Source organism: Pan troglodytes, chromosome 16, assembly GCF_028858775.2.
Source record: "Pan troglodytes isolate AG18354 chromosome 16, NHGRI_mPanTro3-v2.0_pri, whole genome shotgun sequence".
Taxonomy (NCBI): Eukaryota; Metazoa; Chordata; class Mammalia; order Primates; family Hominidae; genus Pan; species Pan troglodytes.
In genome coordinates this window covers 69368696-69386963 of record NC_072414.2, presented here as the reverse complement: position 1 = coordinate 69386963, position 18268 = coordinate 69368696, and the positions used below count along the sequence as shown (strand labels likewise).

The window sequence follows — 18268 nt, the reverse complement described above, 5'->3', positions numbered from 1 at the left end:
TGAGATAAAATATCAAGTTGTACTCTGTATACAGAACAAAAGTCTGAGATGGAGACAGGAGTTTAGGAGTTTCCAGCAAGTATAGTAGATAGTATTTTAAAGCATGAATGTATGATATAACCTCAGGAGAGATAATAGGTTAAAAGGAGTTAGAATTGTGTTCTGAGGAACTCAACAGTTAGAAGATGAGTAGAGGAGGAATTGCAAAAAGGACATGAACAGAGGTAGGCAGAGAGCCAGGAATGCGTGGTGTCAGACTATCTCAAGAAAAAAAAAAAGATGCACCTACATGTTACTGAGATTAAATGAGAATGTAAAAGATGCCCAAGTTTTTCGACAACATGGAAGTTATTAGTAACCTAGTAGAGCCCTTTTGATGGAATGGTGGGGTAGAAGCATACCACCTACATGGTTTGTGTATAGGGAATGTAGAGAAAAATAATACAGTCCTTCAAGTCATTGAGGGAGTGGAGGGTTTAAGTAAACTTAAAGTACAAAACAAATGGCTGGGTGCAGTGGCTCACACCTGTAATCCTAGCATTTTGGGAGGCCGAGGCAGGCAGATCACTTGAGGTCAGGTGTTTGAGAGCAGCCTGGCCAACATGGTGAAACCCCATCTCTACTTAAAAAAAATACAATAAAAGAATTTAGCCAGGCATGGTGACACGCGTCTGTAGTCCCAGCAACTTGGGAGGTTGAGGCAGAAGAACTGCTTGAGCCCAGTAGGCGGAGGCTGCAGTGAGCCAAGATCGCGCCACAGCACTCCAGCCTGGGTGACAGAGAAGACTGTCTCCAAAATAAATAGACTATAAAAAAAAATTATGCAAATTTTAAGTGTACAGCTTGACAACTTTTCATAGACTGTATCATCTGTAGCCTTATCAGAATAAACAGAATATTACAACAAGCAGAAATCCCCCACCTTATGCCCCTTCCCATTCACTATCCCTGTAAAAGTAATTACTATGACTTCTAAGATTTGTTCTGCTTGTTTCTGAACTTTATTCATATACTATGTAATTATTTGTACTTACATGCACTTATCTGGCTTCTTTTGCTCGATATTATGCTTGGTGATCATCCATGTAGATACAAGAAACATTTGTTTACCCATTCTATTTCGATGGACATTTGGGCTATTAAGAATGATGCTACTATGAACATTCTTGTCCATTTGTGTCTTTTGGTGAACATATAAATTTCTGTTGGGTGTATACCTAGGAACAGCTGGGTCAGAGGGTCAGAGGGTGTATGATCACCTTTGGAATATACGGCCAAATTGTTTTCCAAAATGGCTGTAAAAATATACACACCTACCAGAAACATATGAGTTTCAATGTCTTCACATCATCAATACTTGATATTCTCAATCTTTTTAATTTTAGCCATTTCAGTGGGGATGTAGTGAGAGGCCTCAAGATACTGAGAGGTCCCAAGTATCTCACTGTGGCTTTAATATGCACTTATTTGATGTAAATAAAGTAGCTGGGTGCATATTGGCCTTTGGATAGTTTCTTTTGTGGAGTGCCTATTGAAGTATTTTGTCCTTTTCAAAATTTGATTATTTGTTTTTTCCTATTTATCTGTAAGAGCTCTACAAGTCCCTTGTTGAATACATGTATTACAAATATGTATTCTCACTCTGTGACTAGTGTTTTCACTCTCATAATAATGTCTTTTGAAGATAAGTTTTTAATTTCATAAACTCCAATTTCATGAGTTTATGAAGTTTTAAATTTCATAAACTCCTTCCTTTTCGGATCATTACCTACTCCAAGATCATAAAGGTGTTTTCCAGTTTCTCCCTAAATTTTTCTTTCACATTTAGCTCTATAATCCAACTAGACCTGATTTTTGTGTATGTTGTGAGGTAAGGGGTCAAGATTCATTCCCTGCCCCTTCCACACACAACCAGGCACCATTCAATGAAAAATCCATCCCTCCCCTACTGTGGTGGATGCTACTGTTGTCATAAATTGGTTACACACATATGGGATCGTTTCTGGGCTCTCAATTATGTTCCACAGATCTGTCTATCCTTGCGCCATTACCACATTGTAATTACTGTAGCTTTATAATAAATCCTGTTATCTGATAAAGTCTTACAACTTTGTTCTTCAAGTTTGTCTTGACTACTTAGTCCTTTTCATGTCTATGTGAATTTTAGAATCAACTTGTAAGTCCCTCCTTCCATCATGTACACAAATCACCTGAGATTTTATTAGGATTCCATTTAATCTATAGAGCAATTTGGAGAGAAATGATATCTTTACAATACCAAGTCTTCCAATCTATGACTACCTATTATATCTTGTTTCTATGTTTTATAGTTTTCTGTGTAAAGATCTTACAAGACTTAAATTTGATTTGTTTGATTCTATTGTAAATGGCATTTTAAAAATTTCACTTTCTAACTGTTGGTTGCTCGTATAAGTTTGCTTATTAATTCTAATAGTTTGTCTATAGATTCTTTTAGAGTTCCTATATTCCCAAGTAACACATTTAGGTTCACGAAAGAGATTGCTCTGTAAATATCTTCTCTCAAAATATCGCTGCCAGCTCTTGGCATTAAGGCTTAGATGATCTCATAAAACGACTTGTATTCTATTGAAGAGTTTGAGTAACACTGGGGTTATTTCTTCTTTAAATATTTGTAAGAATTCACCAGTGAAGTCAGGTAGACCTGGTTTTCTTTGAAGAATTTTTTTTTTTTTTTTTAGAGACAGGGTCTCTAACATCCAGGCTGGAGTGCAGTGGCACAATCACAGCCCACTGTAACCTTGAACTCCTAGCCTAAACCGATCCTCCTACCTCCCGAGTAGCTAGGACTATAGGTGCACGCTATCATGCCTAGCTAATTTTTAAAATGTTCTTGTAGAGACAGGGTCTTGAACTCCTGGACTTAAATGATTCTCTAGCCTTGGCCTCCTGAAGTGCTGATGTTACAGGCATGAGCCACCATGCCCAGCCAAAATTTTAAATACTGAATTCAATTTACTTAACAGATAAAAACAGTATTCAGATATTCTATTTCTTCACATGTCAATTTTTTATATGCCAATTTTAATAAAGCATTTAACAATTTGTCCATTTCATCTAAAATTTCAAATCTGTCTATATAAGGTTGTTCATAGTATCTTCCTACCTTTTTGACATCTGTAGAATCTGTAAAGAAATTTTCCCTTTTCATTCCTGATATTGGTAATTTATGCTCTTGGTCTTGTTATTTCCTAATGCCAATTTGTCTTCTTTTTTTTTTTTTTTTTTTTGAGTCGGAGTTTCGCTCTTGTTGCCCAGGTTGGAGTGCAATGGCGCGATCTCGGCTTACTGCAACCTCCGCCTCCAGGGTTCAAGTGATTCTCCTGCCTCAGCCTCCTGAGTAGCTGGGATTACAGGCACCTGCCATTACGCCCAGCTAATTTTTGTATTTTTAATAGAGATGGGCTTTTGCCATGTTGGCCAAGCTGGTCTCAAACTCCTGACCTCAGGTGATCCACCCACCTCGGCCTCCCAAGGTGCTGAGATTACAGGCGTGAGCCACTGCAACTGGCCAACAATTTGTTTTCTATTTCATTGATTTCTATTTTTTATTATTTCCTTTCTTCTACTTACTTTGGGTTTAATTTGCTGTTCTTTTCCTACCTTGATGGGTATTCAGATAACTGATCTTTTACTTTTTTCTATTCTAATATATGCATTTAAGGCTATAAATTTTTCATTGAGTATATCTTTAACTGATTCACACGTATTTTCATAATCATGCTGTTGTAAATGCGTTCTAATTGCCATCGTGATTTCTAGATTGGCAGTTATTTTCTTTAAGGAACTTAAAGGTTGCATTCTCTGAGAATATATCCAAGGGAAATGAAATCACTATGTTGAAAAGATATCTGCACTCTCAGGGTTATTGCCAGATTATTCACAATAGCCAAGATATGGAATCAGCCTCAGTATCCATCAACAGATGAACACAGAAAATGTGGTATATACGCACAATGGAATACTATTCAGCTTTAAAAAAAGGAAGGAAATCCTGTCATTTGCAACAAAATGAATGAGCCTGGAGGGCATTATCTGTTAAGTGAAATTAGCCTGGCACTGACAAATACCATATGATCTCATATGTGGAATCTAGAAAACCTGAACTCATGGAAGTATAGAGTAGAATGGTAGTTACCAGGGGTGGGGTGGGGCTGGGAAGATGTTGGTCAAAGGACACAAAACTTCAGTTTGATAGGAGGAATAAGTTTGAGATATCTATTGTACAACATGTTGACTGTAGTTAATAACAATGTATTATATTCTTGAAAATTGCTAAGAGAGTAGATGCTCAGTGTTTTTACCACATAAATTGTGTGAGGTAATACATATGTTAATTAGCGCAATTTAGCTATTCCACAATGTATACATATTTTAAAACATCATGCTGTACATGATAAATACATATAATTTTTGTCAATTAAAAAAACAAAAAAAACCAGCTGAGCATGGTAGCTCACGCCTGTAATTCTAGCACTTTGGAAGGTCAAGGCGGGCAAATCACCTGAGGTCAGGACTTCGACACCAGCCTGGCCAACATGGTGAAACCTTGTCTCTACTAAAAATACAAAAATTAGCTGGGTGTGGTGGCATGCACCTGTAATCCCAGCTACTTGGAAGGCTGAGGCAGGAGAATCGCTTGAACACAGGAGGCAAAGGTTGCAGTGAGCTGAGATCACGCCACTGCATTCCAGCCTGGGTGACAGAGGGAGACTCCATCTCAAAATAAAATAAAAAATAAATAAACCAAGTAGGTAAAAGCAAAAAAACAAACAAAAAAGTTACATCGTATTGTTTTCTGGCCCCCGTTATTTCTGTTGACAAGTCAGATGTCAGTCTAATTGTTCCTTTGAAGATGATGTGTCTTTTTTCCTCTGGTTACTTTCAATAGTTTTATTTTTACTATGAAGAATGAAAGTGTGGTACTCCTTGTATTTATTCTGCTTGTCGTTTCTTGCACTTTTCAAATCCATGGCTTGATATTTGTCATCGGTTTTAGAAAATTCTCAATCACTGTCTCTTAAAATATTACTGCTTCTAACTTTCTCTTCTCCAGTCATATGTATGTTAGACTTCTTCATCATTTCCTCATGTCTCTGTAACCGTTTCATATTGTTGCTGTAACAAGTTATCCAAAGCTATTGGCTTAAAGCAATACAAATTAACTTTCTTACAGTTCTAGACTCTGCCTAGCAAACACTGTGAGGGGAAAACAAGTTTTAAAAAATAGTTTCTGGGTACTGTCCTTCTCTAGGGATCTTGACCCAAGAACTAGCTACCTGGGGATCTCTAAAATCCAAGTTTTGTCTGCTCCGCCCCATAAAACTAACAGCTTCTCTGCTTTTAGAAGAAACCCTCTGCTAAGTTTCACAGCATCTTGTCATGCTCTAAGAATTAGCAAATTCCTAGGAAAAAAGAGAAGCACGGAACATCAGCCCACTTCTCTGAAGCTCCTTTGGTTCTATGGTTGTGGTTTCTTAAGTCCTGGATGCCTCAGCAGGTCTCTGATGCCTTCACTTTTCTTTTTAATTCTCATCTTTCCTGTTCTTAGCAAAAGCATTAGTCTGCAGCAACCTCATCTCTCAGAGTCATAAGTGGAAACCATAGCTTGGGCTCTGAATAAAAACTCTACTGCTTATTAGTTAAGTGATTCGGCAAGTTATTTAACCTAGAGTATTTAAACATTTGAAGTTTCAATTTTCTTTCATGTAAAATGAACGTTAACACTATCTAATGAGGTTACTGTGAGGATGTGAAGATTAAATGAGACATATTTATAAAATGTCTGATAACAAAAACATTCTTATTGTAGGTTTTCTATGTGCCAAATACTTTATATAGATTTAATAATTTAATGTAGACATAGTTATCCTCCATTTCCTTTTCAAGACCACATATTAGTAAGTGATGAAGCTCAGATTTGATTCTAGAACACCAGTTTTCAATAACTACAAACTGTTGCTTCTATAATGTTGCTTGAATATTGTTCCTGACACCAGTAAGTGGTCAGTAAATGTAAATTATTATTATATAGAAAATATAAATGCTTCAGAAATAGACACCAATCACATTAGTTTTTCTACTTTGTTTTCTTCTGATGTTTCTCTTTTTCATTTTTGCAAAAACATTCTTACAACATCTTTCAATGTATTCTTAAAGACGCTATTGTGAAAAATGAATGTCTTACAGCCCACTGAGTAGATAGGCAATAATTTGCTTAGGCATTATTATACTGTTGAATATTTAGAAGGTTTCAAGTTTTAGACAGTATAGATATCAGTGCTATTAACATTTTGTGCCTTTAACTATTTTTCTTATTTAAAGTATTTTCTCAGAATAAAGTTCTATATGTGGAATTATTGGCTCAAAAGTATGAACATTTTATTATTTGTTGATATAACTGCTACTGTTATTAAGCCAAAAAGTTATGATAATTATGATGCCACCAAGCAACAAACATGAAGGTTTGTATCAAGAGAACAGGAATTAAAGCTATGAAGTATAGGAATGAAGGACATGTGGACGTGGGGGGAAAAAAAAGGAGATATGAATTTTGAGGCTGGAAAAGAAAAAATGGGGTGCTGGAAATCATTTCTTTTGAAGCAGGCAAGCGCTTGTAATCCCAGCTACTTGGGAGGCTGAGGCAGGAGAATTGCATGAGCTCACTAGCGCCACTGCACTCCAGCCTGGGAGACAGAGCAAGACTCCGTCTCAAAAAAACAAAAAAAAAACAAAAAAACCCACCATATTAAATTATTATTATTTTGTTTAGTAGAGATGGGGTCTTGCTATGTTGCCTGTGTTAGTCTCAAACTCCTGGCCTCAAGCAATCCTCCTGTCTCAGCCTCCCAAAGTGTTGAGATTATAGATACAAACCACTGTGCCTGGCCAACATATTATTTAAAAATTATACATATAAATTGCAAAACAACCACACAGATTAAAGGCCTATGTTCTAGAGGCTCCCCCCTCCTTTTTTTTTTTTTTGAGACAGAGTCTTGCTCTGTAGCCCAGGTTGGAGTGCAGTGGCTCGATAACAGCTCACAGCCTTGAACTCCTGGGCTTACGCGATCCTCTGGCCTCAGCCTCCTGAGTAGCTACGACCACATGTGTATATACCACCATGTCTGGCTATTTTTTATTTTTTGTAGAGACAGCATCTCACTATGTTGCCCAAGCCGGTCCCAAACTCCTGAGCTAAGGCGATCCTTCTGCCTTGGCTTCCCAAAGTGTTGGGATTACAGAAGCCACCACACCCAGCCTAGAGTCCACTTATTTGGTGTGTAATCTCGAGCCTTGAATTGCCTTATCTATAAATTGGGATTAAATTTTATAATATCCGACTAAAGCCAGAATTGGAACATCGTATCTCTTGTTTTATATTCCTGATATTAAATTTGTTTTGTGAGCATACCATACTTCAATAAAAATGAAGGAATCTCTCCTTTTTTGCTGATATGCTTTGAATGTCTTACATGCTATGCTTTGAATATCTTATCTTGTGATGAATATCCTGTTAAGAATCTTATGTCAGACTTTAAGTTACTATTTTAAAAGGTTACTTTACTTTGTGGGATTCTCTGAAGGCCAAGCCATTTGCCTGCTCTTTCTACAATCACATAAATCTTACTGGGTATACCCAAAGGCAGTTGCTTTTCTACAGCTGCCTTCCTCCTTCTTTGTTACCATCACAGATTTTGGGGTAGTAGGTACCTGATCATCAGGGAGAACACAGAAGGCCTTGAAAATGTGGGTTTAACTATACCAAGATCTTTCGCTCTGTTTATGTACTATAGCCTCCCCAGTAAAAACAAAACAAAACAACATCTCTGCTAAATGCTTCATTATGAACACAGGTAAGTCAGTGCTTGATTGTCCCAAGTTCCAGTTCAGATTTTCCAATTTCCATTATCTTCCAGTAAATTTTAGTAGTGATACTGAGGGATCATGCAGTATGAGAATAAACACGGGCCTTAGAGGATCTGCATTCAAATCCTGTCTCTACCACTTACTGGTTAAGTGATTTTGGGCAAGTAACCTAATCTTTCTAAATCTTATTTTTCTCATATGGAAAAATGCCAAATTATTAGAATTAAGATAACATGTAGTGCCTAGCACAACACTACATAAATGTTAGTCAAGTGGGAATTGGAATTATGGCTCAGTGTGGTCTGAATCTGAATATTATTCAGAAAATAAGGACAGCAGCACTGAATAAAAGTTTTTTTTGAGCTGAATAAAATTAGAGAATTTTGATTTCTAGGATCCTCAAAAATCCATATCCTTTAAAGAAGTCATATGGGGTAACATGTATAAGGGTCCTGAATTCCTTCATGTTCCAACAGATCCAGGTTCCAAGGTATGGAAACACTTATCAGATTATAAGCAAAGAGAACAATAATTTTATGTGTGTTCAACTAGCCAAATATTTTTGCTGGTAAAATCGTGGTGAAAACAACATCCTTATACATTGCTGTTATCATTAAAAATCAGTACAATCTTTTAGGGAAATGTAGGTATCATATCTAGAACTACCCATGCTTGTAGAACCATTAATCACACTCATAAGATTTTATCTTCAGAAAAAAAGTCAAATAAGGAAAATAGCTATAGTTTTATTTAATAGTGCCTGGCACATAAAAGGCACTCAAATATTTCTTCAAATGAATACCTTTATTTGTACTGACTTCTCCAAATCACTGCCCTTGGTTCCTTCTCATTAAGATTTATCTATTTTTATTATCTGAGGAGAGCTTTAGAATCAAATTCTAACATCTTTGTCTAGTCTCTATTCTCCCATCTTCCCCAGTAACTTTGTTTTGATTGCTACTAGACTCCTTACCTTAGAATACTCCCACTCTTTAAACTCAGCTGACCGTAACACAGAAACCAAAAAGACCATATACCACATCCTTGACCTAATCAAGAAGAAATCTGAAGCTTCCTTCAAGGTCATAAGATGTTTTTCTCCTTTGTTAATACCTCTGTAGTCTAAGTATTTACCAAAATCCCTGCTACATTAAGACAAAAACCCAGAAGCTATCCTCATATCCATCCTCACCTGATCCTTAACATACCTTTAGCCCTGTACCTAGCTGCTTATATTTCTCTCTAGGATCTGAGAAAGAATGATCATTTCCTTGCTTTCACACCTCTTGCTTCTTTCTTCTGGCCCCATTCAAAATTCTCTATTCTTCAAGTCTAAGTATCTCTCTCTTTTAGATATAATTCACATACCATAAAACTGACCCCTTTAGTGTATATTTCAGGATTTTTTTTGTACAGTTGACCCTTGAACAACATCGGTTGAACTGCATGAGTCTACTTATATGCTGATTTTCTTCTGCCTCCACCACTTGAGACAGTAAGACCAACCTTTCCTCTTCCTCCTTCTCAGCCTACTCAATGTGAAGATGACAAGGATGAATACCTTTATGATAATCCACTTCCACTTAACGAATAATAAATAGTAAACATATTTTTTCTTCCTTATCATTTTCTTAGTAACATTTTCTTTCTCTAGCTTACTTTATTGTAAGAATACAGTACATAGTACATGCAACATATAAAACGTGTTAATCAACTATTTATGCTATTGGTAAGGCTTCCAGTCAACAGTAAGCTATTTACGTAGTTAACTTTTTGGGGAGTCAGAAGTTATACATGGATTTTTGACAACACAGGGGTTAGCACCCCTAACCCCCTCATTGTTCAGGTGTCAACTGTATATTAGTATACAAGATATTTTAGTATATAAGGTTATGCAACCACCACCACTACCTAATTCTGGCACATTTTCATCACTTCCAAAGGAAACTCCATACTAGCAGTCACTCCCATTCCCATCCACTAATGTACTTTCTGTCTCTATTAGTTTTGCCTAATCTAGACATCTCAAATAAATGGAATCACACAATATGTTGCCTTTTGTATGTGACTTCTTTCACTTTAATATTTTCAAGTTTTATCCATGTTACAGCAGGTATTGCTACTTTGTTTCTCTTTGTTGCTGAATAATATTCCATTGTATGGCTATATCGCATTTTGTTTAGTCATCCAATAATTAATGGACATTTGAGTTTGCCTTTTACAAATAAGGCTGCTACAAATATTTGTGTGCAAGTTTTTGTGTGAACATGTTTTAAGTTCTCTTGGATATACACCTAGGAGTGGAAATACAAGTTAAGTGTCCAAATATTTGATATAAAAATCTATTTGGTTTCTGAGTTCAGGTAGCAGAGGGTATCTCTCACAATGCAAACAATTCTATACTAAGCTCTCCATGCCATCCCTACTCAAACACCTACCATCTTCAAAGTCTGCAGATATTAGTAACAATTTACTTTTTTCCAATTAAATTGAGGAGCAGAGATCAGTTCTTACAGCTCCAGTTATATAGGAGGTGCTTAATATATGCTTATCTGACACCCTAAGAAGCTCCCAAATGAGAGAATGATGACTTACTATTCACTCTTTCATTTTATAGATATTTGAGTGTCTAATGTATGGTAGCCATTGTGCTGATGCTGGGCATAATTGTGGACAAAAGTTATTGATCAGTTTTGTCATACTCCAAGAGCCAGCTCACGTCCACAAATATTTACTGAATACCTATGATGTGAATGGTCTTGTGCCAGGTATGACAGCACAGAGTGGAATAAGATCTAGTCTGCAGCCTTTTAGGGAAGGCATAAACTCTACCTACAACAACGCAATAAAAACAAACAAGAGGAGCACTGGACAGTAAGTGCTGTAAGAAAGGTATAATGCTCTGGAGAGTTAATGGACAGAACATGTACAGTTTGGGAGAGTGTAGAAGAGGATGGATATCAGAAAATATTTCTTAAATATGGTACTTGAGAAACGACCTCAAAGAAAGTGGCATTTTGATAGATGGGGATTCCTAGGAAAAAAGAGTGTTTCAGGCAGAAAATAGCATGAGCAAAAAAAAAATTAATGCTGGGTGCAGTACAGATTTTTTCCCCCCCAGAGGCGATCCCGTTTGGATGTGTAGATGAATAATGTGAGGTATGATCATAGTGTGAAAGGTCTTCATTTTTGGTTTTCGTATTTAAATAAGTTTAGGAGAATGAGTTGAAAGTCTGCCTGTAACAATTCAAATTACCTTAGTGATTTGTGCCAAGATTAAGATTCTTTTTCTTGAAACTTTTCTATTTTGTATATCTTCTAATCATGGAAATTAGTGATTTCTCCTTCCCACAAGGAAAAAAAATTAAATCTTGACAACTATGTGAGCATGCTGATAGGGGGACAAGGCTGAAGTTCAGTCAGTCTACCACTGCATCCCATACTGTGGGGAAAATGTAAAGCTTAAAACAGACATGTGGGCAAATCACAATAGCCAGAATAGCAGAAGCAAGATTGGGGGTAAGATAATTGCATTAATGAAGCTTCTGGCACCAGGCATTGGACCAGGAGATTTACATACAACATTCTGATTCCACCAAACAACCCCATTTGGATTTAGGAAAACTGAGGCTTAGGGAGGTCAAATAAATTGCTCATGGTTACCAAGCTAGTAAGCTCAGCCAGTAAAATGCAGAGACCAGTGCTGAATTTGGGCCTATCTGATCCCATATTTTCCCCACTGTTCACTCTCATTTGTTTTCACAATACAAAAGAAGCTAGAATGGTAGGAAAATGATACATGTATCAATGAAAGGGACTGCATATTTAACACAGGGGCTTCTATGGTCTGGAGAAAAATTAGGCTGAAACATTCAAATCTGGGTTTAGAATGGCTTAGAGATTAAGACCAGGAGAGATCAAGTTTAGGGCTGCTTCTTTACCCAGTCTGAACAACGATCATAACATAGATCTTATTTAGGAATACCAAGGGAGCAAAATTCTAGTTTTAATTTGTAAATTAGAGAGTAAACTACAGAGAATATGAATATTTGGCTGTATTTACTGTATTCAAAGTCCTGAGAACAGTGACTGGCATATAGTAGACACTCTAAACTTTTGCTTAAATAATGAAAAGTCACGTAAGGGGTATTCTCATTTGAATACCTGTGAAGGCTATGAAATAAAGACAGCGAAGCAGTAAGGTGAAAAACCATTCAGGTTCTTAAGATACTTTCTTTAATCCTCAACCCTACGCCAAAAACAACAACAAAAACAAACCACCACCAAAACGACAAACAAGGAAAGCAACAGTTGCAAAACATTAGCCTGATTTTACAAAGAAAAGTAGATGAAAGAATGAAAAGACACTTCTGTATTATGTATAACATCTCTGTGGATAATCGAATTTCAGTCAGATGGAATCCAGAATTGTGACCTACGGTTTTAATATTTCAAACTGCTGTGAGCAGTGTATCCAATGACTGTCTTTGGAAAAGAAAATGGTTATCTAATCCAAGTATTTGAAAAAAAGATTTGACACTTTCTTTGTTATATATATGGCAAGTAATGGAATGAAATCTCAAATTCATTAACTTGAAGTAACAGTACATGTACAAAAATATTAATTCTTTAAATTTTGATACTGTATTTCTATTCAACATGCAAAGAAAACTGCACAAGGGCATTAAGAAAAAAAAAAAACCTTTGGAGGACAGCAAGCCTCTCTAAAGAAACATTTTTAAAAAGAATAAAAACAGGTTCTATGGACCTTCCCTCTCTATTTTTCACAAGCTTTTCTAATATTTCTTCTTTGATGGAACCAATGAATAACTGCCACTTATCACAAAATATCTTCTTTCAGATAGGTACTTTATATATTGCTTTCTTCTAAACAGATAGTTCTTCAAGCTGCTCAAGTCTTTCAGCTGCAGCAATTTTTCTTATTTCTATTATACTGTATTTCTTCCATGGAGTATCATAAAGACCAATTTAATAAAGACAGTTTCCAAAAGGCAATATTACTCTATCTCAATCAGTATTTTAACATGATATTCTCTATTTTTTTCATTTAGTTCTACAATCTTTCCATACTTCAATAATTCCTAACACTACAGTTTCATTTGTCAGGGTGACCATATTATATTTTCTTCTATATTACATTAATATAGAAGATAGTGAACACTTTTTCTTTAATCAATTAATTCTTACTTCGGGCAGTCTACATGTTCCTAACCTATTAATAACCACAAAGACAATGTTTTGTCTTGCTTTTTCAGTCAACTACTGCAGCAGTTGTGTGGTCTTTCAAAATATAAATCATACTTGATTTTAAGGTCTTAGATTCTTTTTTAAAAGTGACCACAGAAGATTAAAACATGTATTTTTTTTTTACTGTAATATTTGGTTTAAAACATATTTTCTAATGAACTCTAACCCAAACAGCTATTTATTTATTTATCTATTTTTGAGACGGAGTCTCACTGTCGCCCAGGCTGGAGTGCAGTGGAGCGATCTTGGCTCACTGCAACCTCCGCCTCCCGGGTTCAAGCAATTCTCCTGCCTCAGCCTCCTGAGTAGCTGGGACTACAGGCGCACGCCACCACGCCCAGCTAATTTTTGTATTTTTAGTAGAGACGGGGTTTCACCACGCTGGCCAGGCTGGTCTCGAACTTCTGAGCTTGTGATCTGCCCGCCTAGGCCTCCCAAAGTGCTGTGATTACAGGCGTGACCAACCAGCTTTTTAAAAAAACTATTATAGAATTAAAATAATCGCAGAGTCTGAGGCTAGATTAAGTACAATCCCAAAAGAAAAAGTACACAGGCCTTATTACTTCAAAAATTCTTGCAAGACAATACAGTTCTAGGTTCACTGATATATATCCTAAAATTACTAACATTATTCAGATTTCACAGAGTAAGCTTCAAATAGATTGATTCCTTCAATACACAGACACACACCCCTCTAAGTATTGTGTTATCTGACAACAGAAGCCAAGGAATCAAAATTATTGAGTGTTTATTACCGCCTCACATATAGTTTATTAAAAATGAGCTACTGAAAACCAGAAAGTTCTTATTGATCTTTTGTCCTTTGTGAGCCAACTTTTTCCTGTTTAGAATCTGAGCTGAGTCTCATGACCCTTGCTTTATACTTTAAAACCACAAAGAACAGATACCATTTAAAAATCAGTGATGAATTAAATTACAAAGGAGGAAAATGTAATAAAATACAACTTTCACAAATGTTACGTGTAAGCTACACATAAGAATTTTTAAGGCTGAAGAAGCTGTTCTCAGGCACAGGGCAAAACCTGTAGCCCAAAATCAACAGGCCTAATAATTTAAGATGTCAATTTTATCAGTTAAGGTAACATCAAATTTGAGTACTTCAGTGTGATACTTTCATTTTGCTAAGATGAAAATGCCCCAGATTTTATGTAAAATATTCAGTCCCCTAAATAAAAAGTTATCTCCTTAAAAGAGAAGCTAGATTTCCTGTTGCATGTCAAGGCAGAGGGCACCACACTTCACCCAGCCAAGGCTGGACTTGAGAAGGGGTGCAGGTGTTGGCAATTCATCAGTCACACAAGCTATGTCGTCTTGCAGAGGTGCATAGAGATTTTTAACAAGGGCTTTCGAATTCTTTGAAGAAGACAGACAATTTTGCTGGGGAGGAAATGCTCCATCTTCCACGGGGAAACAAACTCATAAATTCTGACTGCAGGTTAGTGTTCAGCACAACTTGGAATAATCTAACTTTTCACATAAAACACAATCCCCAAGCTGCAAGATAATGTCTCCGCGAATGGCACCAAGCACCACCTTTTCAAGCCCTCACCAGCACTGGAAGTGGGTTGGACACCCCCAAACCATCACCACCCCCCCACAGGAAGTGAGGGTGTCCCCCCTCCCCAGGACGGCCTTCCTCCCCTCCCCCAACCGGAAGTTGAGGCGCCCCCATTCAGCCGGCCTCCAACCGAGACAAACCAGTACCACCACCACCAAAAGAGGGGTGATCTTCAAGGGGTGAAGGGCATCTCGACTGGGGCCACCCCCAAGCTCGCCTTGCTTACTGACCTGCTGACGACAGGGGCAGGAAGGGGCCTAGGGCCAAAAGAAAGTCCCTTGCACAGAGGACAATTCCCTCAGCCCCTCTCAATCGCCTTCACTTCACGCACTCGTCGTCTCACAGCTGGACAAAAATTCTTCCGCAGCACTTTATTTTGGTGTCCTTTCCTTTTCTTTACCTAATCTCTTAACCACCTTTCCACAGGTAACTCCTTTTACCGCATACCATTTACAATTGCTCCGGTGAGGAGAAAAATGATATATTTTCCACGGTACCTTCACAAAAATGAAGGGATTATTTTGCCCCAATGCGGCGAAGGACTACGTGGTTACGCAAGGTGAGCCTTATTTTCGTGGAGGTTTCTGGGATATGTAGTTTTTTTTTTTTTATTGCGAAGGCCCGCAGAAAGTAGAAGAACTGAAATTGGTCATGACTACATATTAGCGTCCTCTAAAACATATTCTGTATTCGATGACGGCTGATCTAGCGGGCCCCGACGCCCAAATGGGCCCAGACTCCCCTGGTCTTTTCCTCTGCGGCTTAATCGAACCCAAATTTTCCCTCACGCGGGCCCAAGGTCTCGGCAGCCCCGCCCCTTGTCTTAGCCCCGCCCTCCGCAGCCAATCAGGCGCCCTTTAGGTCTCGTCCTCTGGGGGTTGGAAGGCAGAGAGGAGGGGCCTGGCGGTGACTCCTCCCGCTGGGGCTGAGGGAGACCTGGGAGACGACCGGGGCCCGTGAGCGCGCGCGTGCTCACGGCTCCAGGAGCGCGGCGAGCGGGCGAGGGCGCGCGCGGAGGGGCGGCGCGCGGGGCCGAGAGGAGGCGGGCAGGCTGGTGGGCTGGGCGGGCGGCGAGCGGCCGGGAGCGCGCGGTGGACTCGGCCGCGGCGAGTAGTTAGTTAGTTGTTGTTAGTCAGTGTCAGTTGCTCGGCGGCGGCGGCCGTGGTCACCAGGAAGGGGACGGGACGGACGGTGATGGTGGTCGCCGCGGCGGCGTGTGCGCCCCTCAGGTAACAGCGGCCCGGCTGTCCGCGTCCCCTCGGTTGTCTTCTACTCACGCGCCGGCTGTGGGACCAGGGTTGCCGCGGGTTGAGGGCGCTGACCCGGGGGAATCCGGGCGGGGCGGCGCGGGTTCTGGGTGGCGGCGCGGGTTCTGGGTGGCGCCGCCGCCGAGGCTCTGGCGGCCGGTGCGTCCCGCCCGGCGCGGGCTCTAGCTCCCCGGCCACCCCCGCGCCCCGCCGGTGCCGCGCGCCCACTGCCGCCCCTGCCCCCTCCCTCGGCGGCGGCCCCGGGAGCGCGACGCCCCCCAGAGGAAGGAAAGTTGGGACCTGCCGCGAGGGACGCCCCCGGGCGCGGCTGGGAGGTTGCGGGGGAAAGTGAAGCCTGGAGGAGCTGGACGCGGGGAGGCCGGGGCAGGAAGGGCTTCTCTGGCTCCTGCCGGGTCCACACGGTCAGCCCGCTCCCGCACCCGGGAGCATCGGCGCAGCCTCGCCGGCAGCGTCGGGACGGAGCCGGGTGGCTCCCTGCCTGCTCCCTTCGCGCCGCGGCTGGGGAGCCCGCGAACGTGTGGGCTGGCGGGGTCGTTTGGGGGTTGTGAGTAGTTCTGCTGCTCAGTTTTTTTCTTTTCTGCCCTTTGACTCATCCGTTCTTGCAACTTTTCTTTCCTCCTTCGATGGGGACTTGCCGTCTGAACCGCGTCTGCCCCCTCCCCTCTCGTCGCATGCACTATCCGTCTGGGAGCTTGATTTCGTTTTTTCCTCCTTTGGCTACGTTAAAGATTGCTGAGAGCACCGGGAGAGACCCTCCTCCCCCGCCTGCCTCTGGCCTGTTAAATGTTACTTTTTGCGATTCGTTGTTTTTTAAAGATCCAAGTTCAGGAATTTGAGAGCTGTGGAATGGAGTTATTGGAAGGCTGGCGTTGAGGGGGTAGTGATGAGTTAGAGGAAAACTATGATTTCATCTTTATTGGCCTTGCTATAGAAAACCTAATTCATTTTTTTTCTGCTTCTGTTGAATGTGGTAAGATCATACGTTGAATTAAATACTTAGAGACTTACATAAAAGACTATTTTTAGGTCATTGGATGATGTACGTGAACAGCTTTTCACCTGAATTGGGATTGCCTTGAGGATTCTGTTTTGGGGCCTACTTACTGATTTTTGTTCAGCCACAGCGTCTTTTTTTTTTTCCCCCGATAAATGAAGTGATGTAGTGATGTGTGTAGTCAGAGAACCCATATTGCTGTCTGCAGTGTGGAAGTGAAAAACGTGAATTATCCACCGGGGTAAAACTTTCCATGAGCAATCTTGGATACTCACTTCATGATGGCTTCTCTCGTAATCTCAGAGCATTTCTAGATAGCTCAATTCACTGACGACCCTAATTACTTTCTGACTTGCCTGGGACTTCTCTTTGGTGACTTATTAGTAAACTGTAATGGCAGATATTTGAGGGTTATAGCCTCAGCCCAGAGATGAACAATGGAAGTAGAAGTCATAGCATTGCTAGTGAATTTTGGATATGACCAACTCACAAACTATGTGAAAAAACAAACATCCCCTTTTCATTGCTGTAGGGGGGGAAAGGGAAATATTTTATCATGTCTTTATTTTGGATTCTCTAACATGACTACATTATGTGGGAAAAAATGTCAAATTATTTTCTTTAAGGCTTTTTAATGTGTGTTCCTTCTTTTCCCTCACTACCCCCCCACTCCTGTCCCAACTTAGAGGCTAAAATTTATGTGTGGCTGTGTTCTAGGGTTGGAAGAGAAGTGTTTTGGTGAAAGAAAAAGATAAGATCACTTTGAACTATTATGATACCTCAACTATTCGTTTTATCCAGTTGATAGTACACAGAAACTTTCACAATAATGTTTGTAGCCTATTAACATTCAAAATTCATTTTTAAGAGTCTACCCTGAAGGCCCATGAAGAAATAATGCCACTTCATAACTGTTTGCCGACAATCACATTAAAAAATATGTTCCTGGAATGCATTAAACGTGTACTCATATAAACATTTATCTTTGTACATTTATGGTAATGTAAATATTGAAGTCTGAGAGCTTAAAAACTTTTATTTGCTTATTTGCATACATGTTTTTCAACATCTAGCAGTGCCAACCATATTTGCCAAATAAGCATCAGCTATAAATTCATGCTTTGGCACATTTCATATAATAACTCTTCTAAATTGTTCCGTGGTGAAGCATCATGAGATTAGCATTTGCTTCATGAGAGAGATTTGTTGTTCTTTTTAACTGTACTGATGTGCTGTTTAAGTGGAACAGGT

The 18268-nt window shown here is 39.5% G+C and overlaps 2 protein-coding genes across 24 annotated transcripts in view; one reads left to right on the top strand and one right to left on the bottom strand.

The window, feature by feature from the left end:
- Window positions 1-15311, bottom strand: part of HMG20A (high mobility group 20A) — a 60470-nt gene extending 45159 nt beyond the window's left edge. The window contains exon 1 of the mRNA XM_510687.8: window positions 14986-15311. The gene's annotated coding sequence lies outside the window, so the exon portion shown is untranslated. The remainder of the gene's footprint in view (window positions 1-14985) is intronic.
- The window catches only part of PEAK1 (pseudopodium enriched atypical kinase 1), a 310312-nt gene continuing 307271 nt past the window's right edge, over window positions 15228-18268 (top strand). For 16 of the 23 annotated variants that reach the window (XM_063795312.1, XM_063795318.1, XM_054667838.2 and 13 more), the window contains exon 1: window positions 15848-15984. The gene's annotated coding sequence lies outside the window, so the exon portion shown is untranslated. Of the gene's footprint in view, window positions 15315-15847; window positions 15985-18268 lie in introns of those variants that run through there. The other 7 variants (XM_063795317.1, XM_063795323.1, XM_063795319.1 and 4 more) reach the window with 5 other exon arrangements.